Source organism: Triticum dicoccoides, chromosome 6B (genome assembly GCF_002162155.2).
Source record: "Triticum dicoccoides isolate Atlit2015 ecotype Zavitan chromosome 6B, WEW_v2.0, whole genome shotgun sequence".
NCBI lineage: Eukaryota > Viridiplantae > Streptophyta > Magnoliopsida > Poales > Poaceae > Triticum > Triticum dicoccoides.
In genome coordinates, this window is record NC_041391.1 from 670,325,234 (window position 1) to 670,344,777 (window position 19,544).

The 19,544-nt window shown below is 42.9% G+C and overlaps 1 long non-coding RNA gene across 1 annotated transcript; it reads left to right on the forward strand.

Moving 5' to 3' along the window:
- The first annotated feature begins 1,362 nt into the window (after positions 1-1,362).
- LOC119322679 lies at positions 1,363-2,130 on the forward strand. Its single transcript, XR_005155806.1, has 3 exons — positions 1,363-1,399; positions 1,522-1,594; positions 1,954-2,130. It is a non-coding gene; the product is annotated as an uncharacterized LOC119322679 (long non-coding RNA).
- The last annotated feature ends 17,414 nt before the right edge of the window (positions 2,131-19,544 follow it).

Consider the following 19,544-nt stretch of genomic DNA (forward strand, 5'->3'; position numbering starts at 1 on the left):
TTTCTAACTCCACTATTTCTGTTTTTCTTTATCACCTTATCCAACATTGTAGATTCCTGTATTGATGCATGCCAACTATGAATATGAAGCTTGCTGTGTGTAGGGTGACTAGTGATGTTCAGTGTTTATTGTGTGTGTTCTGAACATCTGAAGCTTGCTGTGTGTAGGGTGACTAGTGATGTTCAGTGTTTATTGTGTCTGTTTTATACACACACACACACACATGGTCCTTACGTTTCAATCTCCTCTGCTGCTTACTAACAGAATACTACGCACGTATAGTAGTTGAGTAGTAGTGTGTAGGGACTCTTGAGGAAAGTTTACGTACTTAAACATTATGCTTAAAATAAATGTTGTAATTCCCTTGTAGTAGTATGTTTATGAATGGCTGCATGAAATGATTGTCCAGTACTTCAAATATTTGAATCGGGGTTAATGTAATCACTTGCTGCATCCTGTTTGATTAACCGGAGATGCTAATAGGAAAGCAAAGCAAATAGGAAAAGCATGTGCTGCTACTTTTGCTTATCGTCCGCACACAAGTAAAGCAAAGCATCCTATTTTGATTTCTTCATTCATGATGCATAAAATTCTGGTATTGTGTTCATATAGCTAATCTGCTGGTGTTGTGCATAAAATTCCAGGATCTTTGCGTGTAAGTTCTGGCTGTAGTGCCTATCTTTAGTAAGATTAAATTGCTACTATTACTGATGAATGGTTGAGTTCTAAAACTTGAAGTAGCACCTACTTTCTGGTCCTGTAGTGTTTAAAACTGATAATTATGATGCATTGGTTGTCCATATGGCCTTCTTTTTTAATGCATATATATGATGTAGTTGATAGGCCTTGATCTCAACCTCTCAAGTTTATGTTCCCTGGTGTGTAGTTAACTTGTCATTTTTATTGGCAAGCGTGTAATGAATTTATTAGATTTTTTCTCCTATTGCCGTGTACAGTATGTAGCAAAAAGGTCTATATTACTGAGGATGTATAATGTAGAAGTATAGAAACCATAAATTCAAGCTTCTGCTGTAGCATGCTCAATATATATTGTTATAGAATAGTGTTCTACAAAAGGTTGAAACACCATGGTCTCAGTCATTTGTAGGAAATAGAAACACTAAGGCAGAAACTAATTAACCTGTGGAAACTAACCTGACTAGTAGCTTCTCTGGCTTCCAGTTTACAACTTCCAGGATATCAATCATTCATTCTCAAGTTGCTGCTGGCAGCTACAAGTCGCCTTTTTCTGGAATTTTCATGTTCTTTTTTTTGTGTATATGCCTTACTCTTGGATTTCGAGCTTGTGATTGAGGTCAATTGATGGTGGTGGTTGTGCGATGCAGATGTTCGGGATGGCGGAGAAGGAGATGGAGTACCGGGTCGAGCTTTTCAACCGGTGAGCGATGAGCCTTCTAGCTGCTGTACTACCACCAGTCCACCACCTGGGTGGGGCTTGTGAGATCAAATCGCTTGTGAGATCAGATCGCTGGTTTATGCAATGAATTGTAGTTATTGCAGGCAAATTTGGGGCTGAGGAAAGAAGACGAGGAGCAACTTCTCTCTGGTCTGGTCGTTGGAACTTCAGGACAAGGTACGTAGCATCCCCATCTCCCTCCCTCTCTTTCTCTGCTCACAAATGCCGCTAAATTAAGGAATATTTGATGCAAATCCTAGCTGTGTAAGGAATTCAAGAGGGATTTGTATGAACAAGTCCAGTTTTTTTAGTTAGTACCAAACAGAGAAGATGCGGTCCAGATTGGCCAATTTTGCTGCTACCACATGGATTTGTATCTATGCAACCATCTTCCTACTGTTTGTGTTGTTTGGATTGCAAGAAATTCAGCTTTGGGTGACCTGCACTTAGTTTAATTTCTTTGAATAATCAACCATATTGTTTCTGTATTGTTTTGCTGCTGTATTGTTTCTCACTCATGATTGATCTACTCCCAGGTGAAGGTTTTCAAATGTTGAAGGAGGAGGACAATAGGAACTTCTGTGATGTCTTGTCATCTATTTTCTTTTCTTTGTTGTAGAATAGTTCTGTTTGGCACTTACTGGTTGGATGTAAAGATATGTACTGCTAGAATGAATGCATGTAACTATATTTTGGGCTCCTATAATATTTCATGTTGCTTTGAAAATGTATCGAAACTGGGCTAGGCCCAAGATAACTTGTAGTGTGATGTGTTGTAATGTCAATGGCATAATAAAAGAAGTTGGATTGGATCAATTATTTCGGCCCAGCCCAAGATATATTGAACAATTATTTTTGAGGGGAAAACTTGAGAGGCCCAGCAAAGAAATGGCCCAGAAAAAACAAGAGCAAAAAAATCTGTCAAAAGGGATAGGCAAAGAAATTTAAAAGGCCGAATTACTGGGCCAGGCCCATGTAGCTAGTGAAAATTAACAGAAATAAATATATATTGAAAAGGCCGAATTGTTGGGCTCGGCCCATGTAGAAAATCGAATTGGACCGGGCTGAATCTTGTGCCACATCAGCTTGCCACGCTGGATGCCTACGTGGCCTGGGGGAGGTTGCTAGTGACCAAAACGCCACAGTAGTAATATTTTGGTCGTAAACGTCTTTGACCATTCCAGAAGAAAGGTCGGTATAGTCAGTTTACGACGCCCAACTTTTGACCTTCTGTTTTTGGTCACAAAAAGGTCATAAATAGAAATTTGTGACCTTTCAGTGACCAATAGTGGTGGTCATAAGTTGACATATTTCTTGTAGTGGTTTCACACGCGGAATACTCAGGTTAAACTTGACGAGCATAGCATATACAGATATGGCCTCGGAACACTGAGACCGAAAGGTCGAGCGTGAATCATATAGTAGATATGATCAACATAATGATGTTCACCATTGAAAACTACTCCATCTCACGTGATGATCGGACATGGTTTAGTTGATTTGGATCACATGATCACTTAGATGATTAGAGGGATGTCTATCTAAGTGTGAGTTCTTAAGTAATATGATTAATTGAACTTTAATTTATCATGAACTTAGTCCTGATAGTATTTTGCAAATAATGTTGTAGATCAATAGCTCGCGTTGTTGCTTCCCTATGTTTCATATGTGTTCCTAGAGAAAAATAAGTTGAAAATGATGTAGCAATGATGCGGACTGGGTCCGTGATCTGAGGTTTATCCTCATTGCTGCACGGAAGAATTATGTCCTGGACACACCGCTAGGTGACAGACCTATTGCAGGAGTAGATGCAGACGTTATGAACGTTCGGCTAGCTCAATATGATGACTACTTGATAGTTTTGTGCACCATGCTTAACGGCTTAGAATCGGTACTTCAAAGACGTTTTGAATGTCGTGGACCATATGAGATGTTCCAGGAGTTGAAGTTAACATTTCAAGCAAATACCCGAGTTGAGAGATATGAAGTCTCCAACAAGTTCTATAGCTAAAAGATGGAGGAGAATAGCTCAAGCAGTGAGCATGTGGTCAGATTGTATGGGTACTACAATCGCTTGAATCAAGTGGGAGTTAATCTTCCAGATAAGATAGTGATTGACAGAGTTCTCTAGTCACCGTCACCAAGTTACTGGAATTTCGTGATGAACTATAGTATGCAAGGGATGATGAAAATGATTCCCGAGCTCTTCGTGATGTTGAAATCCACGAAGGTAGAAATCTAGAAAGAGCATCAAGTGTTGATGATTGACAAGACCACTAGTTTCAAGAAAAAAGGCAAAGGGAAAGAAATGGAACTTCAAGCAGAATGGCAAGCAAGTTTCACTCCCGTGAAGAAGGCCAAAGCTAGACCAAAGCCTGAAACTGAGTGCTTCTACTGCAAAGGAAATGGTCACTGGAAGTGGAAATACCCTGAATATTTGGTGGATAAGAAGGATGGCAAGTTGAACAAGGGTATATTTGATATACAGGTTATTGATGTGTACCTTACTAGTGTTTATAGTAGCCCCTGGGTATTTGATACTTGTTAGGTTGCTAAAAAATTAGTAAGTCGAAAAAGGAGTTACAGAATAAACAGAGACTAGTTGAGGGTGAAGTGATGATGTGTGTTGGAAGTGGTTCCAAGATTGATATGATCATCATCGCACACTCCCTATACTTTCAGGATCAGTGTTAAACCTAAATAAATGTTATTTGGCATTTGCGTTGAGCATAAATATGATTTGATCATGTTTATTGCAATACGGTTATTCATTTAAAGTCAGAGAATAATTGTTGTTCTGTTTACATGAATAAAACCTTTGATGGTCATACACCCAATGAAAATAGTTTGTTGGATCTCGATCGTAGTGATACACATATTCATAATATTGATACCAAAAGATGCAAAGTTGATAATGATAATGCAACTTATTTGTGGCACTGCTGTTTGGGTCATATCGGTGTAAAGCGCATGAAGAAACTCCATAAAGATGGATTTTTGGAATCACTTGGTTATGAATCATTTGATGCTTGCGAACCGTGCCTTATGGGCAAGATGACTAAACCTCCATTCTCCGGAACAATGGAACGAGATACTGACTTGTTGGAAACAATGCATATCGATGTATGCGGTCCAATGAGTGTTGATGGTCGTGGCGGGTATCGTTATTTTCTGACCTTCACAGATGATTTGAGTAGATATGAGTATATCTACTTAATGAAGCACAAGTCTGAAATATTTGAAAAGTTCAAAGAATTTCAGACTGAAGGGGAGAATCATCATAACAAGAAAATAAAGTTTCTATGATCTGATCGTGGAGAAGAATATTTGAGTTATGAGTTTGGCCTTCATATAAAACAATATGGAATAGTTTCATAGATCACGCCACCTAGAACACCACAACATTGTGGTGTGTCCGAACATCGCAACTGCACTTCATTGGATATGGTGCGATCTATGATGTCTCTTATCGGTTTACCACTATCATTTTGGGGTTATGCATTAGAGACAGATGCATTCACGTTAAATAGGGCACCATCTAAATCCGTTGAGACGACACCGTATGAACTATAGTTTAGCAATAAACCCAAGCCATTGTTTCTTAAAGTTTGGAGTTGTGATGCTTATGTCAAAAAGTTTCAACCTGATAAGCTCGAACCCAAATCGGAGAAATGCGTCTTCATGGGATACCCAAAGGAGACTGTTGGGTACACCTTCTAATCACAGATCCGAAGGCAAAATATCCGTTGCTAAGAATGGATCTTTTCTAGGGAAGGATTTTCTCTCGAAAGAAGTGAGTGGGAGGAAAGTAGATATTGATAAGGTAATTGTACCTTCTCCTGAATTGGAAAGTAGTTCATCACATAAATCAGTTCCAGTGATTCCTGCACCAATTAGTGAGGAAGCTAATGATATTGATCATGAAACTTCAGATCAAGTTACTACCAAACCTCGTAGGTCAACTAGAGTAAGATCCGCACCAGAGTGGTACGATAATCCTATTCTATAGGTCATGTTACTTGACCATGGCGAACCTACGAACTATGAGGAAGCGATGATGAGCCCAGATTCCGCAAAAATGGCTTGAGGCCATGAAATCTGAGATGGGATCCATGTATGAGAACAAAGTGTGGACTTTGGTGGACTTGCCCGATGATCGGCAAGCCATAGAAATAAATGGATTTTCAAAGAGGAAGACGGACACTGATAGTAGTGTTACTATCTACAAAGCTCGACTTATCGCAAAAGGTTTTTCGACAAGTTCAAGATGTTGAATACGATGAGATTTTCTCACTCGTATCGATGCTTAAGTCTGTCCGAATCATGTGAGCAATTGCCACATTTTATGAAATCTAGCAAATGGATGTCAAAACTGCATTCCTTAATGGATTTATTAAAGAAGAGTTGTATATGATGCAACCAGAAGGTTTTGTCAATCCTAAAGGTGCTAACAAAATGTGCAAGCTCCAGCGTTCCATCAATGGACTGGTGCAAGCATCTTGGAGTTGGAATATATGCTTTCATGAGTTGATCAAAGCATATGGTTTTATACAGACTTTTGGAGAAGCCTATATTTACAAGAAAGTGAGTGGGAGCTCTGTAGCATTTCTAATACTATATATAGATGACATATTGTTGATTAGAAATGATATAGAAATTCTGGATAGCATAAAAGGATACTTGAATAAGAGTTTTTCAAAGAAAGACCTCGATGAAGCTGCTTACACATTGAGCATCAAGATCTACAGAGATAGATCAAGACGCTTGATTAGATTTTTCAATGAGTACATACCTTGATAAGATTTTGAAGTAGTTCAAAATGGAACAGTCAAAGAAGGAGTTCTTGCCTGTGTTGCAAGGTGTGAAGTTGAGTAAGACTCAAAACCCCGACCATGGCAGAAAATAGAAAGAGAATGAAAAAGTCATTCCCTATGCCTCAGTCATAGGTTCTATAAAGTATGCTATGCTGTGTACTAGACCTATTGTATACCTTGCTCTGAATTTGGCAAGGGAGTACAATTTTGATCTAAGAGTAGATCACTGGATAGCGGTCAAGAATATCCTTGGTGAGGACTAAGGAAATATTTCTCAATTATGGAGGTGATAAAAGAGCCCGTCGTAAAGAGTTACATTGATGCAAGCTTTTACACCAATCCAGATCACTCTAAGTCTCAATCTGGATACATATTGAAAGTGGGAGCAATTAGCTAGAGTAGCTCCGTGCAGAGCATTGTAGACATAGAATATTTGCAAAATGCATACGGCTCTGAACTTCTCTCATGAGCAAAACATGATCATACCTTAGTACTCTTTGGGTGTTAATCACATAGCGATGTGAACTAGATTATTGACTCTAGTAAACCCTTTGGGTGTTGATCACATGAAGATGTGAACTATGGGTATTAATCACATACATATATGAATATTGGTGTTAAATCACATGGTGATGTGAACTAGATTATTGACTCTAGTGCAAGTGGGAGACTGAAGGAAATATGCCCTAGAGGCAATAATAAAGTTATTATTTATTTCCTTATTTCATGATAAATGTTTATTATTCATGCTCGAATTGTATTAACCGGAATCATAATACATGTGTGAATACATAGACAAACATAGTGTCACTAGTGTGCCTCTACTTGACTAGCTCGTTAATCAAAGATGGTTAAGTTTCCTAACCATAGACATGAGTTGTCATTTGATTAATGGGATCACATCATTAGGAGAATGATGTGATTGACTTGACCCATTCCGTTAGCTTAGCACCTAATCGTTTAGTATGTTGCTATTGCTTTCTTCATGACTTATACATGTTCCTATGACTATGAGATTATGCAACTCCTGTTTACCGGAGGAACACTTTGTGTGCTATCAAACTTCACAACGTAACTGGGTGATTATAAAGGAGCTCTACAGGTGTCTCCGAAGGTACTTGTTGAGTTGGCGTATTTCGAGATTAGGATTTGTCACTCTGATTGTCGGAGAGGTATCTCTGGGCCCTCTCGGTAATACTCATCACTATAAGCCTTGCAAGCATTGTGACTAATAAGTTAGTTGCGGGATAAAGTATTACGGAATGAGTAAAGAGACTTGCCGGTAACGAGATTGAACTAGGTATGATGATACCGACGATCGAATCTCGGGCAAGTAACATACCGATGACAAAGGGAACAACGTATGTTGTTATGCGGTTTGACCGATAAAGATCTTCGTAGAATATGTAGGCGCCAATATGGGCATCCAGGTTCCGCTATTGGCTATTGACCAGAGAAGTGTCTCGGTCATGTCTACATAGTTCTCGAACCCGTAGGGTCCGCACGCTTAACGTTCGTTGACGATATAGTATTATATGAGTTATGAATGTTGGTGACCGAATGTTGTTCGGAGTCCCGGATATGATCACGGACATGACGAGGAACTCCGGAATGGTGTTTGGTCTCCGGAAGGGTTCCGGAATTCACCGGAAGGGGTTCCGGATGTTTCCCGAAATTTTTGGGTACGAGAACACTTTATTTGGGCCAAAGGGGAAAGCCCACAAGGTTTTTGGAAAGCGCAAAAGAAAGTTTTGTGGGGTCCAGGGGCCAGACGCCAGGGTCCCTGGCGTCTGGGTCCAGACGCCGGGAATCCTGGCGTCTGGCCCTGGAGTCCGAGAAGGACTCTTGCCTTTCGGGTGAAACTGACTTTGTGGAGGCTTTTACTCCATGTTTCGACCCCAAGGCTCAACATATAAATAGAGGGGCAGGGCTAGCACCAAAGACACATCAAGAAACACCAAGCCGTGTGCCAGCAACCCCGTTCCCTCTAGTTTATCCTCCGTCATAGTTTCCGTAGTGCTTAGGCGAAGCCCTGTGGAGATTGTTCTTCACCAACACCGTCACCACGCCGTCGTGCTGTCGGAACTCATCTACTACTTTGGCCATCTTGCTGGATCGAGAAGGCGAGGACGTCATCGAGATGAACATGTCCAGAACTCAGAGGTGCCGTGCGTTCGGTACTTGGATCGGTCGGATCGTGAAGACGTACGACTACATCAACCGCGTTGATAAACGCTTCCGCTTAGCGATCTTCAAGGGTATGAAGATACACTCTCCCCTCTCGTTGCTATGCATAACCATGATCTTGCGTGTGCGTAGGAATATTTTTGAAATTACTATGTTCCCCAACACAAATTACATCTTGACCGGCATGTGTCATGCATCAAGAATCAGTTGTCCAACTGAAGGCCCTACCGTGGTGCGGGGTTACCTTGATAATTAAGATTATAATAATCAGACAAGAACTTTGGGCGTTTAATGACTACAGTCATGAATCCCCAAGGATTGAATACGTGTTACAGTACTAAACCCTTCTGTCACTTGTGTTCAGAAACCCTAGGGCAGTCGACGAAACACAATTCCAGCCGCCGCAAGTTCCAGAACCATGGGATCCAATCTAGAGCCCTTTTCCGGCACCTTGCCGGAGGGGAACACTATTGCGGAGGGGTTCATCATCCCCATTGGTGCTCCTTCGATGATGCGTGAGTAGTTTACTACAGACCTACAGGTCCGTAGGCAGTAGCTAGATGGCTTCGTCTCTCTCTTTTTGATTCTCAATACAATGTTCTCCTGGATGTTTTGGAGATCTATTTGATGTAATGAATTTTTGTGGTGTTTTTGTTGGGATCCGATAAATTGTGAGTTTATGATCAGATCTATCTATGAATATTATTTGAGTCTTCTTTGATCTCTTATATGCATGATTATTATAGCCTCGTATTTCTTCTCCAAAACTTTGGTTTAGTTAGGCCAACTAGATTGTTTTTTCTTGAAATGGGAAGAGGTGCTTTGTGATGGTTCGATCTTGCGGTGTCCTCAGCCAGTGACAGAAGGGGTAGCGAGGCACGTATGTATTGTTGCTATTAAGGATAAAAATATGGGATCTATTCCCGCAAGAATAGATCTTGTCTACATCATGTCATCTTTCTTATTTCACTACTCCGTTTCTCCATGTACTTAATATAGTAGATGCATGCATGAGTTGGTCTACTAATCTTGGACGTGATGCCTATATACATGATCATTGCCTTGGACATGTTCATAATTATTTGCTTTTTTATCAATTGCCCAACATTAATTTGTTTACCCACCATATGCTATTTTCTCGAGAGAAGCCACTAGTGAAATCTATGGCCCATGGGTCTATTTTCTATCATGTTGTTTTCAGATCTATCATTCCAAAAACCCAAAAATACCTTGCAACACTTTTTCTTTATTTTTTTGTGTGTGTTTGTCGGATCTATTTATCCAATCTCATACAATTTAATCTATCTCAATACCGAGGAGGGATTGGCAACCCCTCTTACGTGTTGGTTGCAAGTATTTGTTCTTTGTGTGCAAGTACTGTTTACATAGTGTTGCTTCATTCTCCTACTGGATTGATAACCTTGGTTTCATAATTGAGGGAAATACTTACCGTTGTTGTGCTGCATCATCCTCTCCTCTTCATGGAAATACCAACGTAGATACAAGCAACCAGAAGACGCCCTCCTTTTATAGCTCTCCCTAATCCAATCGTTATGCATATTTTCTGCACTACATGGTTCTGCTCTGGAGAGCGGTACTACTGCTTCAGCCTACACTACAAAGGCCTGAGCAGTACTACCGCAATAGAACCCGGTAGTACTAGGTATTAAACATAGTTGGTACTGCTGTAACAGTACCACCTTGGTATCAGTGGCACAAAAGGGGGAAATGAAGCCCCAGCGGTAGATCGTCTGGCATAAGCTCTGGTAGTGTCGTTCTAGTAGGGGAGTGGTACTTCCGGACATGTGGACGGTACTACCGACCCACTGGAAGAGCCAAAGAACAATTTCCCAAAGCGGTACTACCACTATGGACACTAGTACTGTTAGCTATTAAAAATGGTGAATAGTTTCATAGCACTACCGCTCTAGTACCGCTACCAAAACAGGAGAGAATATCACTCCCCCCCCCCCGCGGTAGTAGGTCCGACACCTGGTCCGATGGTGCCGCTGCAACAAGGGAGCGATACTATCGGCCTTGTGCACGGTACTGCTGGCCTAGAGCCAGTAGTGGTAGTATTGCTCCCATGAAGAGGCGGTACTATCCTGCTACATGTGGTACTACCAGGTGTACAAGCAGAAGCATATTGATAGGATTTGAGGCTTGGAAACTTGGGGATAGATGCGTGAAGGAAATGTAGGTGCAATATTTGTCTTTTGTATATGATTTGATTCTACCCATACCATCCAACATGGATCCCTTTTTAATAATACAGATTTCCTATTATCAAAGAAAGTAAAATTGCCAGAAACTTCTTCTTCATTCTTTTCCTTTCCGAGGGAAACCTAACTGTATTATGCCTCTTTTGCATATGCATGTGACTTGTGTAGCTTAAGCACATGGTTAGTCTCACCATTGGAAGTTTGCATCATTGCGGTACGCTTGCCCTTCCTGGCCATCGCTGAAGATCGAAAAGGAGGGGAAAAGGGATCGAAAGGATTCGTTGTGTTCTTTTCTTCAGGCGCTGGAACTTGGGGATGATGAGAGCAGGAACGAGAGGAATGCCATGAAGGTGGAATGAATCCACTATGTACCTTTTATAAGCTAGTAAAAACATCGAAGAGGCGTACTGCATGGCGGTAATTTTTGCGAGTTCCCAAGGCGATATTCGTTACGTGCACGCACAAATTGAGCAAATCTTACTGATAATGCCGCCGAAAATCTGGGGCATGATCTCTTTATTCACAAGACGTGCCAACGGCAACGGCCTCGAGTTGCGCTAACATGGCATAGTTACTGTTGAAAGGACCTTTTAGTTCTGTAGTACGTTGTGGCCTTTCCGGTTTGGCCAAAGTTGTCAGAACATGATCAAACTGGTGCCCCCATTTCGGCAGGAGAAAACTTCGTCGTTAAGATAACTAGGCATTGAGAGGGTCTCCAGATCCGACAAAAAAGGAAGAATACTTCTTGGAAGGATTAGTTGGGGGTCCTCGGATGTTTGAGGTATACCATTCCTCGGACCAATTTTTGGTCACTTTGGAGATAGATGCGTGAAGAAGGTGTTGAACCAGTTTGCAAGGCCGAAGACCTATGACGAAGAACAAGCCGTCCGAGGAAAGTCCTCAGCTTGAAGACTGGTTCAAGGGCTATTGATGGTGTCCTAGATAAGGGGGTGCTGACCGCGTCGGCTCCCCGACGTGGGCTGGGTCGAGGACCCCCGAAACAACAAACAAGTGGGCCACGTTCTCCAGCCCCCCCGGCGTCTATATAAGCCGAGTGGTTTAGATCGTAGAGGGACTCATTCATACACAATCTCGAGGTACATCAACCTGTACTCTATACCCCATCCATAATCAATACAACAAAGCAACACATAGGGTTTTACCTCTTTGAGAGGGCCTGAACCTGGGTAAACACCGTGTCCCCCATGTGTCCTGTTACCACCGTGCCAAGATCACTAGCTCGGGACCCCCTACCCGAGATCTGCCGGATTCGGCCGTCAATAGGTTGATACTAGCAGCAATTTATACCAGTTCATACCATTTTTCCATCATAGCAACAGTAAAAGTTCTCCTAAAGGATAGTTTCAGTGAGCCATCCCAAGCCACACAAACTGAGACATTTTTCTCATTACAAATTAGATACAAGTTCCAGAATTGAACAACTAGTGGGGATGTGCCAAACCAAGTATCGTCCTAGAATCTTACTTTGGCACCATCCCCAGTGATCCATCTATAACCAAATTTGATTACTCTAGTAACATAAGTGACTCCTTTCAAGAAAACTGATGCATCAGTAGAAGAACTGGTGAAACTGTTTGGAGAGTTATTGTTGTACTACAGTTTTCCAAAGCTTACCGTCTCCATTAACATATCTTTTGAGCCAAGAGCCTAGTAAACACATATTCACTTCTTTAAGGTTGGGTATACCATGCACACCAAACTCTTTTTTCATACAAATCATGCCCCAGTTAGCCAGGTGTAATTTCCTATGTCCTTTAAAATCATTCCATAACAATGTGTCATTTGGGTATTAACCATATCTACGGCCCATTTTGGAAATTTGAAGAAGGAAACAAGATGTATTGGGATGCTAGCAAGACAAGCTTGAATGGGAACAAGCCTCCCCTTATAAGAGAGTAGTTTACCTCTCCATCCAGCAATTCTTTTAAGAATTTTATTTATGAGAGGTTGTATATCCTCTCTTCGTTAACATGGAGAGGAATCATATTGCTCTTGTGTATGCTTTGTTTTTTTATTACAAACTTATCCTCATAAAACTCTTATTTTTCATCACACGAAATAAAATAGTATATATACACATGACGTATCGACAGGAAGCGGCATACAGTCGCGCTGGCATGGCTAGTTTGGCCTATACACCTACAAAGATCCGGGTGAAATCCAGCTTTCAATCAACCAGCAATCTTTAGGAGCGACGGCGTGTACATGAACACGAGTGTCTTGGCGATCACTCTATTGCGCGCAGAATTACGTCCGCAGTTCTTAAGCTGCCCTCTAACGTCGACCACTACGCGCGCCTTTCCGGTGCCGGCGATGCAGCAGTGGTGCATGGACCGGCCCGCGAGCAGTAGCATCTCCCCTGTGCTCGCGCACATCCCCACCGGCACCACACGCGCCAATATGTACTCCGTGTCCAACCCGAGGACCTGCGTCCACGTCCCCGCCGCCGTGCGCAGCCACACCGTGCCTTGCAGGCTCTTCCACGTCACGACGACGCACAGCGCGCCGCCCACGTTGCCCAGCGCCACGTCCTGGCACCTCCACCGGCATGGGGGACCGTCGACGACGCTGTACTCGCCGCTCGTCACGTCGAAGGAGAGGAGGGTGGACGCTCCAGCCGCCTGCGACTTGGGGCCGGCGCCGGCGCCGTCGAGGAAGCGGTCGTCCATGACCCAGTACACCGTGCTGCCGACGGACGCGGGGGGCGTGCCGTAGATCGGGCACGGCGGGTCATGGGCAGTAGGGCGCCACGAGGGCGGGCCCTGGCCCTGCCCCAGCGCGAGGACCTCGACGCCGATGCTGTACGCCCCGGCCTGGACGTCGTGGACGCGGTAGTAGTAGCGGACCGCCTTGAGCGCGCGTGCGGCCGCGTCGTAGCAGAAGCCGAGGCGGTCGATGCCGGCGCCGCTGCAGCTGGGCGCGCCGCGCGGGAGCTGCACCGACTCGCCGGTGGCCAGGTTCCACGCGAGCAGCTCCGCGGCGCTGCAGACGACGAGGACGCCGTCGCAGTGCACGATGCTGCGGTCGAAACTCCGCGGGGAGCGGAGCTGGACCCGTGACACGGGCCCGCCGCACTCGTCGGACTCACGGTACCGGTATATCTTGAGGAATGGGCCCGACCCGGGGCTGCACGGCGAGACGACGGGCATCTCCGCCCGCCAGCGCTGCAGGTGCGCGCGGGCGAAGGCAGGGTCGCGGCCGACCGTGGCGCGCCAGGCTCTGCATACGTGGCGAAACCGTAGGATGTCGTCGGTGGGCAGCCTCTCCAGAATATCGAGAACGACGGCATCGGGAAGTGCCAGCGCCGCCGCTGTCTCGTCAGTGCAGATCTTCCTCTTCTTCTTGGGCGGATTAGCATCCATTGACACTTCAAACTGCTCTCCGCAATTTAGATAGAACATGTAAATATAGGATATATATAGTTCTATGTGTTGAATTGAGCCCGGTGTAGGGTATATATAAAGTAGAGAAGAGGGGAAGAGACTCGGAATAGGACTACAAGGGAAACCACCTTTATCTTCTCTACTATATAATCTACGCCGGTGTAGGAGGAATTGGTGTAGATGTCGGCCGCAGAAATTCGCACTCCCCGTGATCCGAGACGCGCGCGTACGTGGTTGCCGTTGGCTTGGATCCCACGTCATGCACGTGATGAAGACCCGGATCCATGTTCATGCAGGGGATAGCGGTCCTCGCCGTTGCCGCATTCAGAAAAACTCGAACCGGATGAGGCTGCTGTAAACGAATTGATCGAACCAGTAGCTATTTCATTGATGATCACAGTTTATATGCAAGCAGAGAGACGCGGTTAAAAGGACGCGTCCATCGTGCGGGCGTAGGAGAACCGCTGCGTCGGTTGCCTAGCAATCCGCACCAGTGGTTTGTACAAGGGAGGATTATCCTTAATTACTGAAATAAATTAATTCTAACACTCTCCCTAATCGTCGCTTGTCTTTGAGACTGATCATCCTTGAAATATTCTTCTCCAAAACTCTATGGAAAAAATGAGAAGAAAATATACAACATGCCATGAGAAACTTCTTCTAAAACCCAGTGAAAAAATAAGGAGAAAATGACATATATTCTCCACGCTTGCATTGATATTGCCTCATTAAAAACCTTACATGAGAAACCATTTGAAAAACTCACAAAGGAAAAGAGTGAAATATTAAAGATCTCATGATCTTAATAGGTTATATCCTAAGAGATTTCTCCCCCTGGATTTTGCAAGTCTCGAAGTCGTCTCGTACCAATTTCATTCACATATTTGTGGAACAAAGAACTTGGTAAGGACTTAGTAAACAAATAAGCGAGATAATCGCATGACTTCGTTTGCACAATATTTATCTCCCCTTCTCTTGAAGATCATGGGAATAAATTAATTTTGGAGAAATATGCTTTGTAATATTGCTCTTAATATAACCCATTTGCATTTGTGCAATACAAGCAACATTATCTTCGTAGATAATGGTGGGTGATTTCAACGAACCAATCCCACTTGAACTTTGGACAAAGTTCATCATTCTGCGAAGCCATACATATTCACTTCTTCAAACAAAGCAATTATCTCAAAATGATTGGTGGACGTTGCCACTAAGGTTTGCTTTGTTGACTTCCAAGAGAAAGCAGCGCCTCTATGTAAGAAGACAAAACCAGTATGCGATCTGGTATCATGGGGATTTGACAAGTATCCAGCATCGCAATACCCTACCGTGGTTCTCTCTTGATTTTTCTGATAGAATAAACCAAGATCTTTGGTGCCATGAATATATCTGAAAAAATTCTTCAGACCAACCCAACGCCTTTTCGTTGGTGATGCACTGTATCTAGCCAGTAAATTAACTACAAATGTTATGTCAGGTCTAGTGCGGTTTACTAGATACATTAGTGCACCAATGGCACTGAGATATGGAAACTCTAGTCCCAATACCTCTTCATCATCACCCTTAGGCCTAAATGGGTCCTTGTCTCTATCAAGAGACCTGACGACCATAGGTGTTTTCGACGGGTATGCTTTATCCATATTCAACTTTCCCAGTATCTTTTGGATGTAAGCTGAACAAGTATTCCTGGAGAAAAATGTTCAAGTTGTAAACCAAGACAAAATTTGGTTTTATCCAAATCTTTCATCTTGAATTCAGTCTTTAGATGATTACTTGCCTCGTGTAGTTGCAATGATGTTCAAGTCATCAACATACACGAAAATTATACAAAATTTATTAGTGGATTTTCTTGATGAACACACATGGGCAATCATTGTTGTTTGAGTAACCCTTCTTTAGGAGGAACTCACTTAGTCGGTTATACCACATTCTACCCAACTATCTCAAGCCGTATAACGACTTCAGTAGCTTTACGCAATACATATTGCGATTAGCTTTCGGGTTCATAATCTTTAGTCCCTCGGGAACTTTCATATAGATATTTGTATTGAGTGACCCATATAAATATGCAATCACCACATGTATCCATCAATTGGATATACAAATTCATTTGTTTTGCCAGTGATATCAAGTATTGGTACATGATTCCACTAATCACAGGAGAATATGTTTCGTCATAGTCGATGCTAGGTCTATGTGTGTAAACCCTTATGTTACAAGCCTCGCTTTATATCTCACCACCTCATTGTTTCTGTTGCTCTTACGAACAAAATCCCATTTCACCCCCACAAGGAAAACATTAAGATGACATGGTATTACTGCATTAAATACCCCTCTCTCAGGAAGCGAGCGCAATTCATCCTCTATTGCAACCTTCCAGTTGGACCAGTCTGAGCATTTCATACACTCTGCCATGGATTTAGGTTCACGATCCAATGCCAGGTCATCGACAATCTTTGAGGTGAAAAACATGGCGGCAATTGTAGTCTTTCTGTTGAACGATTCTCTTCATTCAACATAGTTGATGGAAATCTCATCAATACCTTCTTACTCATCGTGATTTCCCACAACAATCGAGTCAAGGTGTACCGATGCCCCAACACCAATATTGGTGTGCACAGTTGTGCTGGGTTCTGGATGCATAACATCCTTTAGGTGTCTTTCAACACTAGGTTGAATATCAACTTGCGGTTGACCCGTATTTACTATTTGAGGGATCTTCACTGATGCGGAGCATCCTATGGTCATCCCCACGGACCTATCATCGTCTCGCCAAGTGCCAAGAGGACCTATGACACGAGCACGAGCTAGAGCTCTCGAGACCGAGGTGACTTCTTTCCTTAGTGATATCACATATGATCCACTCTAGACATGGCTACTACCTATGTCCGGGATGTTGTGCATGATTAGGTACCAAGAGGATCCTCCCGAGGATGGACGTGAAGACGGACAAGTCCCTGATAACCCACAAGTATAGGGGATCACAATAGTTTTCGAGGGTAGAGTATTCAACCCAAATTTATTGACTCGACACAAGGGGAACCAAAGAATATTCTCAAGTATTAGCAGCTGAGTTGTCAATTCAACCACACCTGTAAGACTTAATATCTGCAGCAAAGTATTTAGTAGCAAAGTAGTATGGAGGTAACGATAATGGTGGCAAAAGTAACAGTAGCAGTTTTGTAGTAATCGTAATAGTGGCAACGGAGAAGTAACTAAGCAAAGATCAATATGTGAAAAGCTCGTAGGCAATGGATCAGTGATGGATAATTATGTCGGATGCGATTCCTCATGCAACAGTTAAACATAGGGTGACACAGAACTAGCTCCAATTCATCAATGTAATGTAGGCATGTATTCCGAATATAGTCATACGTGCTTATGGAAAAGAACTTGCATGCCATCTTTTGTCCTACCCTCCCATGGCAGCGGGGTCCTATTGGAAACTAAGGTATATTAAGGCCTCCTTTTAATAGAGTACCGAACCAAAGCATTAACACTTAGTGAATGCATGAACTCCTCAAACTACGGTGATCACCAGGAGTGGTCCCGATTATTGTCACTTCAGGGTTGCCGGATCATAACACATAGTAGGTAACTATTGACTTGCAATATAGGATCAAGAACTCTCATATATTTATGAAAACATAAAAGGTTCAGATTTGATATCATGGCACTCGGGCCCTAGTGACAAGCATTAAGCATAGCAAAGTCATAGCAACATCAATCTTAGAACATAATGAATACTAGGGATCAAACCCTAACAAAACTAACTCGATTACATGATAAATCTCATCCAACCCATCACCGTCCAGCAAGCCTACGATGGGATTACTCACACACGGCGGTGAGCATCATGAAATTGGTGATGGAGGATGGTTGATGATGACGATGGCGACGGATTCCCCTCTCCTGAGCCCCGAACGGACTCCAGATCAGCCCTCCTGAGGAAGATTAGGGCTTGGCGGCGGCTCCGTATCATAAAACACGATGAATCCTTCTCTCTGTTTTTTTCTCTCCCCGAAAGTGAATATTTGGACTTGGGGTTGAGGTCGGTGGAGTCCCAGGGGGCCCACGAGGCAGGGGGCGCGCCCCAGGGGGCACGCCCTGCACCCTCGTGGATAGGGTGTGGGGCCCCTGATGTTGATTCTTTTGCCAATATTTTTATTTATTTCAAAACGTGCCTCCATGGATTTTCAGGTCATTCCGAGAACTTTTATTTCTGCACAAAAATAACACCATGGAGTTCTGCTGAAAACAGCGTCAGTCCGGGTTAGTTCCATTCAAATCATGCAAGTTAAAGTCCAAAACAAGGGCGAAAGTGTTTGGAAAAGTAGATACGCTGGAGACGTATCAACTCCCCCAAGCTTAAACCTTTGCTTGTCCTCAAGCAATTCAGTTGACAAACTGAAAGTGATAAAGAAAAACTTTTACAAACTCTGTTTGATCTTGTTGTTGCAAATATGTAAGGCTATCATTCAAGTTTTCAGCAAAGATTATGAACTAACCGTATTCATAATAACATTTAGGTCTCATGTTTACTCATATCAATGGCATAATCAACTAGCGAGCAATAATAATAAATCTCGGATGACAACACTTTCTCAAAACAATCATAATATGATATAACAAGATGGTATCTCACTAGCCCTTTCTGAGACCGCAAAACATAAATGCAGAGGACCCCTGAAGATCAAGGAATGACTAGACATTGTAATTCATGGTAAAAGAGATCCAGTCACAGTCATACTCAATGTAAATTAATATCAATGCATGCAAATGACAACGGTGCTCTCCAACTGGTGCTTTTAATAAGAGGATGACGACTCAACATAAAAGTAAATAGATAGGCCATTTGCAGAGGGAAGCAGGGATTTGCAAGGGTGCCAGAGATCAAGTTTTGAAACAGAGATAAATAATATTTTGAGCGGCATACTTTCATTGTCAACATAACAACCAAGAGATCTCGATATTTTCCATGCTACATACATTAAGGCGGTTCCCAAACATAATGGTAAAGTTTATACTCCCCCACCACCAACGAGCATCAATCCATGGCTGGCCCGAAACAATGGGTGCCGTACAACTAACAACAATCCTGGGGGAGTTTTGTTTGCAATTATTTTGATTTGATTTAAGCATGGGACTGGGCATCCCGGTTACTGGCCCTTTTCTCGTGAATGATGAGCGGAGTCCACTCATCGTGAGAATAATCCACCTAGCATGGAAGATATAGACAGCCCTAGTTGGTACATGAGCTATTCGAGCATACAAAGCAGAATTTCATTTGAAGGTTTAGAGTTTGGTGCATACAAATTTACTTGGAACGACAGGTAGATACCGCATATAGGAAGGTATGTTGGACTCATATGGAATAACTTTGAGGTTTATGGAAGTGGATGCACAAGCAGTATTCCCTCTTAGTACAAGTGAAGGCTAGAAAGAGACTGGGAAGCGACCAACTAGAGAGCGACAACAGTCATGAACATGCATTAAGATT